The 9,758-nt window shown below is 37.6% G+C and overlaps 1 pseudogene; it reads left to right on the top strand.

Annotated features, from left to right (window-relative positions):
* Positions 1–5,994: 5,994 nt before the first annotated feature.
* On the top strand, positions 5,995–9,373 carry LOC110580653 (annotated as a pseudogene).
* The last annotated feature ends 385 nt before the right edge of the window (positions 9,374–9,758 follow it).

Raw genomic sequence — 9,758 nt, 5'->3', positions numbered from 1 at the left:
TATATATATATATATATATATATATATATATATATATATATATATATGGCAGCTCATTTCATTGTAGTCAGTAGCCAATTAATTAAAGGAAGACAGGCAAGGTTTCTACAACTAGGGAAGTTATCTGCTAACACTAAACGGTGAAAATTTGATGAAAGACTTCAAATTTTGGCTCCATGTAGTTCCATTCTTGCTAAAAGGCACCACATTTTCTATGGCAGAAAAAGAAGATCCCTACTTTATATAAAATGAGGTTACAGAACAAACAATAATGTTTTTAACTTTATAAGAGGCTTCATAATATCTTTATAATATTCTTGGAACAAATGCCATAAAGCTTAAAGGGCTCATTCCTGGGTTTCCTTATTGACACTATTACTAGTGCTGATAGGAAACACCCAGAAAATTCAATCAGGGAGGTGAACTAGAGCTTCACACAACAAATAATGATAATGATGATGATGATGATGGTGGTGGTGATGATGTTCCTTTATATTAGCATTATGTTTTCAGGTATACATAAACATGAATTATGTCCTTTAATTTGTGTGTATTAAATGAAACACAGAGTGGGCACAGTGGGGAGGCAGCTCTGAGGGAGCATATCATCATTGGAAGCCTTTTTATCATTTTCATTTCACAGATTACAAAACTGAGATTCAGAGATGTTAAATGAGTTATCCAAGATCATACCCTAACAGTACTAGAATCAAAAGCAGATACAGGGTGAGTCTTCAAAATCCTAGGGCAGAGTGTTTTCTCACATGATACTATCTCTCCCATCAAGAGCAAAGGTCTGTTTTGTAGCTGCCACTGTTGTAAGGGTCAGAAAAAGAAATAGAACAGGAGAGGCAGGAGGTAGCTGAATCACAGAAGTCTAAATCCCTGAAAGATATGCAGTGCTCAGATGACAGAAGAAAAATGAAGGGAATTCTCACCTAAGCAACAGCTCGGATAAGAGTTGGAGAATGAACGCAGATTGACTGATTTAATTAATATTAAGCACTAATAGACACCAACTCGTATTCTGGGTACATTGATTCAGCTTTGAGCAAAAAAGACAAGATCTCCGACCTCATGGTGCCTACACTGTAGATGAAGTAAGACAGACCATAAATAAATAAGCATATTTTTAAAATCAAATGTTAATGTCTATAAAGTGAATGCATAGAGAGTGGTAGAGGCAAGGAGTGTTTTCCCTGAGTGGTCAGGGCGGGCCTCTCCTGGAGAGGACCTTTAAGCAGATATCAGAATAAGTAATATTCAGCCCTTCAAGTGTCCATGAAGCATTTTCCAATAGATGAGACGAGTCACACAGCTGGGGGTGCATTGGGAAGAGCCTTATAAGTGATGGGGCTCAGGGCAGGCTGCCCCAAATATGCCACCTTGGCATATTGATTATTTTGAATTAAAGTTACTTAAGAAATAGCCGGTGTAAGAACTGTGACTCTCCTCTGTCTCTCTGAAAGCAGGAAATATATTTCCACCTGGAGGGTAGAATGCATCCTTATCACCAGACATAGGGAGTTCAGGGCCAAGAAGGCTGTATAAACAAACCTTGTTACTTCTTCATTAACTTGCTAACCTAAGCCCAACTTCTTTGTCCTGTCAATTCTTCAAAAAGTTATTGTTTCTTTATCTAAAAGGTATACTTTGGTCACTTCTTTAAGTCTCATATTTTTATGAGCTTCCATATGTATGAAATTAAGTTTGTTTTTCTCCTGTTAGCCTGTCTTATGTCAATTTAATTACTAGACCAGCTAAAGAACCTAAAAGGGAAGAAAGGAAAAGTTTTCCTCCTGTGCATAGGCTACAGTTAAAGATATTTTTTTTCTCTCAATATAGTAAGATGCCATTAAGAGGTTCTGATTTACTTTTTAAAAAGAAAATTTAGCTTTCCTCACAGAAGTTCAGAGGGTGTCATGAATGGAAGCAGGGAGAGCAGAAGGAAGCTGTCAGCATTGTCCAAGAGAGGCACCTGCATTGCGACGGCAGTGATGAGCGTGGTGCCAAACGATCAGTTTGGGTGTGTATGCTGAAGGAAAGACTGACAAAATTCATTTTTGGTGGTTTGGTGGTTGGCTGAAGTGACAGATCAGGACTACCTCCTAAATTTTTGGCTTGAGTATTTGAACAGATGAAATGAAGAAGACTATAAACCTGTTCTATGTAGTCAGGTACATAAGACAGAACGGTTGTGCGGCTGCACATCGCGACTAACAGGATATATATGTTGATGAAGTTAGGAAACACCAGCTAGCTCCATTCGGGGCTGTGGGTTTTTTTTTTTTTTTTTAAGATTTTATTTATTTATTTGAGACAGAGAATGAGATAGAGCATGAGAGGGTCAGAGGGAGAAGCAGACTCCCTGCTGAGCAGGGAGCCCGATGCGGGACTCGATCCCGGGACTCCAGGATCATGACCTGAGCCGAAGGCAGTCGCTTAACCAACTGAGCCACCCAGGCGCCCTGGGGCTGTGGGTTTAATGCCATTGGACTATCCTAGAGTGGGCCATGATGAGGCATGGGCAGAACTGAAAGAAAGGAGACCTGCAACCTAGCCAGAGCCTCCCAACAACCCCATCTCTTTGGCACTCATTGTTATTGTCTGTAAATGAGAGGTTTAGCCAGATTAATAACATTAAATTTATTTCAGCTTCTGGACTGCTTTTAGGGACCTAATGATTACTAATGACTCTCCAGGAAAAACTGCACATCCATTCAAAATTTCTACACAGAGACCTAAGGACTTGGCCACTAAATATTATCAAAGATGCCTCCAGTTTGAGATGCATGGTTCCATCCGATATCAACATAAGCCCCAAATCATACAGAACAACACGTGCCCACTGCAGTGTGATAGAGAGCTTCCAGCCCAATTGGCTCAGGCATGTGAACTGGTAAAGGCCCACATCTCTGTAGCTATAATGTCAGGGACATTCAGTTTCTTGTTCACTGGATATTGGGAGAGGGAATCAAGACCACAGGTGAGTTTTTCACTGCCTCTGACTGGAGATGACACATGTCCCTTCTAATCATATGTTATTTGGCCAGATTTAATCATCAGGCACCTGGCCCCTGACTGCATATGGGATAGAAGACAGAGGCAAGCACGTTTGGTAGGCATTATATTCTTTCATATATGCTTTCTCCTTACACAGATGTTTTCCTAGCTCATGTAGAAACTTTTGGTTAAATAAATGTAGACTGAATCTAAATAATGGAATACTATGAAACTGCCAGAATATTTGTAAAGATCTCTAAGGCATAAAATTATGTGAAAAAGCAAAGGGCAAGACGGTGTGGATAGTATGCTGCCACTCATGTAAGAAAGAGAAAATGAGAATTTATGTTTGTATTTGTTTGCATGTGCACAGAAAATCTCTAAAGGATAAACTGAAGAAGCTAGCAGAAATGATTACCTGGTTATGGTGATAAGGATCATGGATAGGAAAGGTAGGTGAGAGAGTGAAACCTTTTACTCACTATCTTTTTGTACTATTTTGATTTTTGACCTATATGAGTATATTGCCAAGTCAAAGTATTAAAAGTTGATTAAAAAAAAAGTGGGGAATAAAAAAACCATGTTCTCACCCTACATCTGATCCTCTTTATCTTCAGTGGTGGAGGGTATCAAGACATGAATGGCTAATTCCAGAGTACTTTTAAAGAATGACAGCGTCCAATGGAGTAGGATGTTAATGCATCACCAAACAGCTCAAGCATGGCTTCATTACAGTGTAATGTGCATCATGTCATGTGTTATTGCTTACTTAACAAATCTCACTCCATCGCATGGATTAACCAAGATAAAGTAGCTAAACATTGCCTGAGATTTCCTGTCTATAGATAAGGCTTCCATTTGTCAGGATAAGAAGTAAAATGAAGCAATAGATTGGTAGATTTCCTGCTCATTTTATCGCAATGCTAATATATAAATCTGTAAGAATTTTTGAGCCATAGTTTGACATGGCTTTAATCTTACAAAATTATGGACCTGCAGGAACGTTTCCCAAGAGAAAATAATTTCTCTTGATAATTTAATTTTGTATACTATTTCAATTTGATATGCATGAAACTCATTATCGTGGCACTTTTTTTTTATTATTAATGGCCTACAGCTTTCAAAATAAAATCAATATAAAATTGTAGTAAAGAGTATAAGATGTTGAATTAGACAGATATGGATTAAACCCCTACTTCCACTAGTTGTGTTCGTAGGAGCTTTTCGCTTACTCTTTCAGAGTTTTCATTTCTCCATCTGTAAACTGGGAATAACATTAACTTTTCTATGTGGCTGTTGTGAGGTAGGTTAGGTATTTAAAATACCTAGCACAACACCTGACATAAGAAAGCATGCTCTGTAACTGGTTGCTACTTTTAATATTACACATTGGCCAAATAATCACAATTTAGTGAAATTTATTTGAAGGTAATGAGGCTGATATTATTTCTCTTTCCCAAAGTTATGGTGAGACTTTCAGGGTAGAAAACAAGTTCCTTTACCCCTATCATAATCTGTAAAGTTAGGAGGAGTTGCAATATATGCAAGGGCTTGCTACAGCAGCATGAGATATACTCAACAGCGTGGACTGGAGACTCAAGAAAAACACGGACATCTGGAAAATGTGGATTGTTGTTCAGATTAATTGAGATATTTTTGGAAATACACTTACCACATTGTAAGGCCTTGTTAAATAAAAGTTCTCCTTAGCATTTTACGGTAAAGTGAGAGGATAGATAATTGAGACCGTTAAAGTCAAACCATGATTCTAAAAGAGCCTGTCATTTAGGAAATGGTCCATATTTGGGGGCAGTTAGTAGGGAGTAAAAATATTTGAATAATGTGCCATTATAGTTCAATTTTACCATATTATTAAACTTTAGTATTTTGTTTTCTAAAATCTTTTCTTGAAGTTTTGAGCTCCATATTTTTTAAACATGTTTCTTCTTTATTTTTAAGCCCAGTGTCTCTCATGGGAAATTTAATTTGTATGTTTCTGATTCTTTTACATTTAACTCATCCAAAAATTATTTTGTAAGAATTCTTTGATGTCCAGAAAGCCTTATCGTTTTCTTATAATATATTCAAGATTTTTTCCTTTAGAAAATGGAAATCATGTCTTGCTTAAAGTAAATAAACTAAAACACCCAATTTTGGGAGGTGTAAAAAATCCTCCCCCCCCCTTATTTCCTTTCTCTTTATAAGCTTTCTCTGTTAGTATCTTGGCTTCCAGCAAGGATCATTCTAATTCAGGAAGGAATTGGAGAGTTTAACCTTCCTTAAGTCAGTAAACTCAATAAATATTTTTTGTTACCTCTGATGTATGGAGAAATATGCAAGTTTCTATGGGTGACAGCAATGAAAATGATACAGAAAAATAAAATATGGTGCATAGTCTCATGGAGTTTATATTCTAGTGGTAGAGGTAGGTATATATTAAAGACATTATAATATTTGGCTGAATAAAACACTCTGAAAGAGGTAAAAGCAAAGTTTTGTATAAATAGTACAAGAATTGTGATTGAATCTGAGGAACTGAGGAAAGATTTTCACATAATAGTTGAAATTTAAGCCAGTCTTATTAGAATTTCAGAGATTATTAGAATTTCAATAAGTGAAGAAGTTGGGAAAGGTGGTCCTCTCTCAAAACCACTTGGGCATGACATAGGAGGTAAAGCCAAAATATGCAGCACTTAAAAACACAAACAGGAAGGGGCACCTGGGTGGCTCATTTGGTTAAGCATCTGCCTCAGCTCAGGTCATGGTCTCAGGGTCCTGGGATCTAGTGCCGCATCAGGCTCCCTGCTTCTCCCTCTCCCTCTGCTGCTCCCCCTGCTTGTGTTCTCTCACTCTCTCTCTGTGAAATAAATAAATAAAATCTTACAAGATTTATTTAAAAAAACACAAACAGGGAAAGGACCTGAATGTCTTTGAGGAGAACAAGTAATACAAATGCAGCCTGTGCTTTAGAAAGATAAAGCTGGTGAAAGTATGAAGGGTAAGGAAGAGATGAGGGAGTCGGAAGATTCAGAGACCAAGTCTCCTTGTGACTACTTCAGTCGTTCGAGCAAGGGTCAAGGAGGACATGAACTATTGTAGGAGGAAAGAAAAGATGAGACACAAAGAAGGAAGAATCAATTATGATTCCTGGATTTTTAGTTAAGGTGTACATTAGTTAGAATATAGGCCAAACTGACTCCAAAAAAGCAACCTTAAAAAATAAATAAATAAAAGGAAAGAAAAGAAACCTAAAACCAGGGCAGTTCAAACAAGAGAGAATTTTATTTTCTTCTTAATAGTACAGGAGTAGGGGTATGATCCAAGACCGAGAGGTGACTACTCTACAAGGTCATGCACATGGTTGTTGGAATAGTGAAAGCTGGCTCTTAACCACCCCCTCAATCCAGTCTTTGGAAAGAGGAAGTTGAAAGCAAGCAGCTTCCTGTCAGAGAAGTGTCCCTGAAACTATATGTATTGCATCCATTCATATTCCATTGATCGTATGACTCCAAGAGAATTGTCTGTTCAGAATCTAAAACTTGGCAGAGTTCAGAGTTCAAGAGATTGTTTCCCTACATCTTATACTTAAATCCCTAGTAGTGTTTGAAATTATTTTTGGTGACATAAAGAAGTAGGCTATAGATCCCATGGATGGCAAGGTGAAGGGGGGCAAAAAAGATGGGAGGAAAATGAAATAAAAACCCAGATAAGGCAGTTTATTTTTCTTGGTTTGAGGCCAATGGCTTGGTCCTGTATGAAGGCTCTGAAGTTAAACAATCACCCAGCCACAGGTTTCCAACGCTAGACTGGACCAGTAGAGGCAAGGATCGAGAAGGATCCTATATAAACATCAAACTCATTCATCTTACTTACCAACACTGATTTTAAGAATTGTGTAACTATTGGCTTAATGCCTGTTACCTGCATAATATCATAAGCTCCAGGGGTCAGGGACTTTATTTTTTTGTTCAATACTGAATTATCCCAGTATCTAAGGAAGTACCTGATATATTTTAGGAGCTAGATATACATACACATTTTTTAATTTATATCTTTAAAAACTGAGAGTAGTACAATAAATGTAAATGTTTACAATTGTTAACATTTGCCATATTTGCATATTTTTTCTCTCTTTTCATCTTGAATCCACTAAAAGTAAATTGCAGATGTTATAACACTATAACTAAATAATTCAGGAAACAAGGAAAGAAAGAAAGGAAAGAACAAAGACATACCTGCTAGCTATCCTCTTAATTCCTTTACTTTTAAATTTAACAAATCTTTGTATTTTACCTTTACTCCCAGGATAACTTAGCTAAAATCATTTCTTGTTTATTTCATACATACATTTTACAAGATAAACTGAAGTCATTTACATGAATGATATTTCTGAAAATTCTACAAAAATACATCAGTTTCAGGATCACTTAAGAAGCTATTATAAACAAATAAATCTTAAAATTAAATTTTGTGTTTAAATGGATACAGTTTACCCAAAGAATAATTGCTTGTTAAACAAGAAGAGAAAACAGGAAAAAAGGGCCAAAATTGTGATGATCTAGCTTTTCTTCACTTTGAGCTTAGAAACAGTCTTTACTGGGTGCTTTTGCTTTACTTTGAGAAGGGTGATTTAAAAATTGAGGTATTAATAAAACAGAGCTAAGAAAAAAATCATCTTCAGAAGGTTCAGCAGATCCTAAAGAATTTCTCTCTGCTAGAGGAATAGGCTAATAACATTTTGATGGCATTCACAGATGATCCGAGAGGAAGTGAATTTACATCAGTAAATTCAGGACAATACTATAATTAGACTTTAAGAAGTTGGTAGTGGGAAAAAAAATCAAAGGACTTATAAAAGCACAAAACTGATGTTAGGAAAATAAATCTAGTTGGTTTCTTCAAAGATATAAAGAACACAGTCATTCATAAAGGACCTACTAACTTCCCAGGGACCCAGATTTAGTAAATGGTAAGACAGAGATAAAAGCTTAAATTCATCTGACTACATTTTTCTTTACCCTAACATATAGCCTCCCATACACCAAGGAAAATACTTAAAGAACAGAAGGGGAAGGGGCACCTGGGTGGCTTAGTCATTAAGCATATGCCTTTGGCTCGGGTCATGATCCCAGGGTCCTGGGATCGAGCCCCCATCAGGCTCCCTGCTCAGCAGGGAGCTGCTTCTCCCTCTCCCACTCCCCCTGTTTGTATTCCCTCTCTCACTATGTCTCTCTCTGTCAAATAAATAAATAAATCTTTAAAAAAAAAAAAAAGAACAGAAGGGGAAGTCCTGTGTTGGGAAGGCTTAAACATTCTTCCCTCAGATTAAATGGAACTATTATACTGTATATGAATATTCAATATCAGAATGTTGGCCAATAAATTTGTTGATGAACTGCTACAGTGCAAAGCAAATACTTGCCTTATTTACATTCAGGGCTCAAAAGTTTCATATACATCCATATCTATCTATATCTATATATCTATATATCTATATCTGCAGATACATGAATTGCATATACATGTTTTAGCTTTTCAGTTAATAGATTTTATCCTCATAGTAATCCTACAAAGGAAGTAAAGAAACTACTAGCATTACCATTTCAAGACAAAGTAACTGAGGAACATCAAGATTAAATGACTCATCCAATGTCACACAGTTTGTTAGGACTGCTGAGAAGACCCTCCACACCCACTGGCCACCCCCTTTTATTAAGTACTTTGTTATCTAGGGATTCAGAATTTTCAAAATCTTTCTTACTAGCATTAACGGAGAGACTAAGTAAGCTCAATTAAAATGACAACTACCTTTCTTGGGTGGCAGCAAGAGCAGAGAGGGTGCCACGAAGGCCTTGGGGACACTGCGAGAGTACAAAGTGGTGGGGTGCTGCCTGCCCTCACCCCAAGTGCCACACTCCACCCCGGGTCACACGCAAACCTTCCCACCTAATCATGTTGTCACTAAGTCCTGTTTCTGGTACCTTGTGTCTCACCTGAAGAAGATGAGGAAGTCTTCAGGGGAAATTGTCTACTTTGGACAGGTGTTCAAAAAATCCCCCTTGCAGTGAAGAACTTCGGCATCTGGCTGCTCTATGACCCCAAAGTGGCACCCACAACATGTACTGGGAGTAACGGAACCTGACCACTGTGGGCGCAGTCACCCAGTGCTATCGAGACATGGGTGCCCGACACCACACACCCAGGCCCACTAGATCCAAATCATGAAGGTGGAGGAGATTGCAGCCAGAAAGTGCTGCCCAGGCAGTTAGGCAGTTCCGACTCCAAGATCAAGTTCCCACTGCCCCACTGGGTCCTGTGTCACCAGCACAAGCCACACTTCACTACCAAGAAACCCAACCCCTTCCTTTAGATGTAGAGCCTCCCTGTCCCCAGGTTTGACCAAATAAACTCCTTGGGAAAACCAAAAAATATAAAATAAATAAAATAAAATAAAATAAAATAAAAATGAAAAAGGCATCAGAAGAGAGTGGAGGTGTGCCTACCACCACTCCGAGTTATTATAAAGATCTTAATTGTTATTTTGGATGACTTTCTTACTTTCTTAGTATTTTTAGAGTCCCTTTAAAAATCTGATGGAATACACGGTCCCTTTCTCAGAAAATTAAATAAATAAATAAATAAAACAAAGCAACTGAAAAAAAGACCAGGAAATAAAAAGTTGGGGAAGATATAGATGGGCCAGTGCATTCACTATAGGTTAAGAAACCCTGGTCTGGGAATAGGGGATTGAATCA

This window comes from Neomonachus schauinslandi, chromosome 4 (assembly GCF_002201575.2).
Source record: "Neomonachus schauinslandi chromosome 4, ASM220157v2, whole genome shotgun sequence".
NCBI classification, from domain to species: domain Eukaryota; kingdom Metazoa; phylum Chordata; class Mammalia; order Carnivora; family Phocidae; genus Neomonachus; species Neomonachus schauinslandi.
This window is presented reverse-complemented; position numbering and strand designations above follow the sequence as displayed.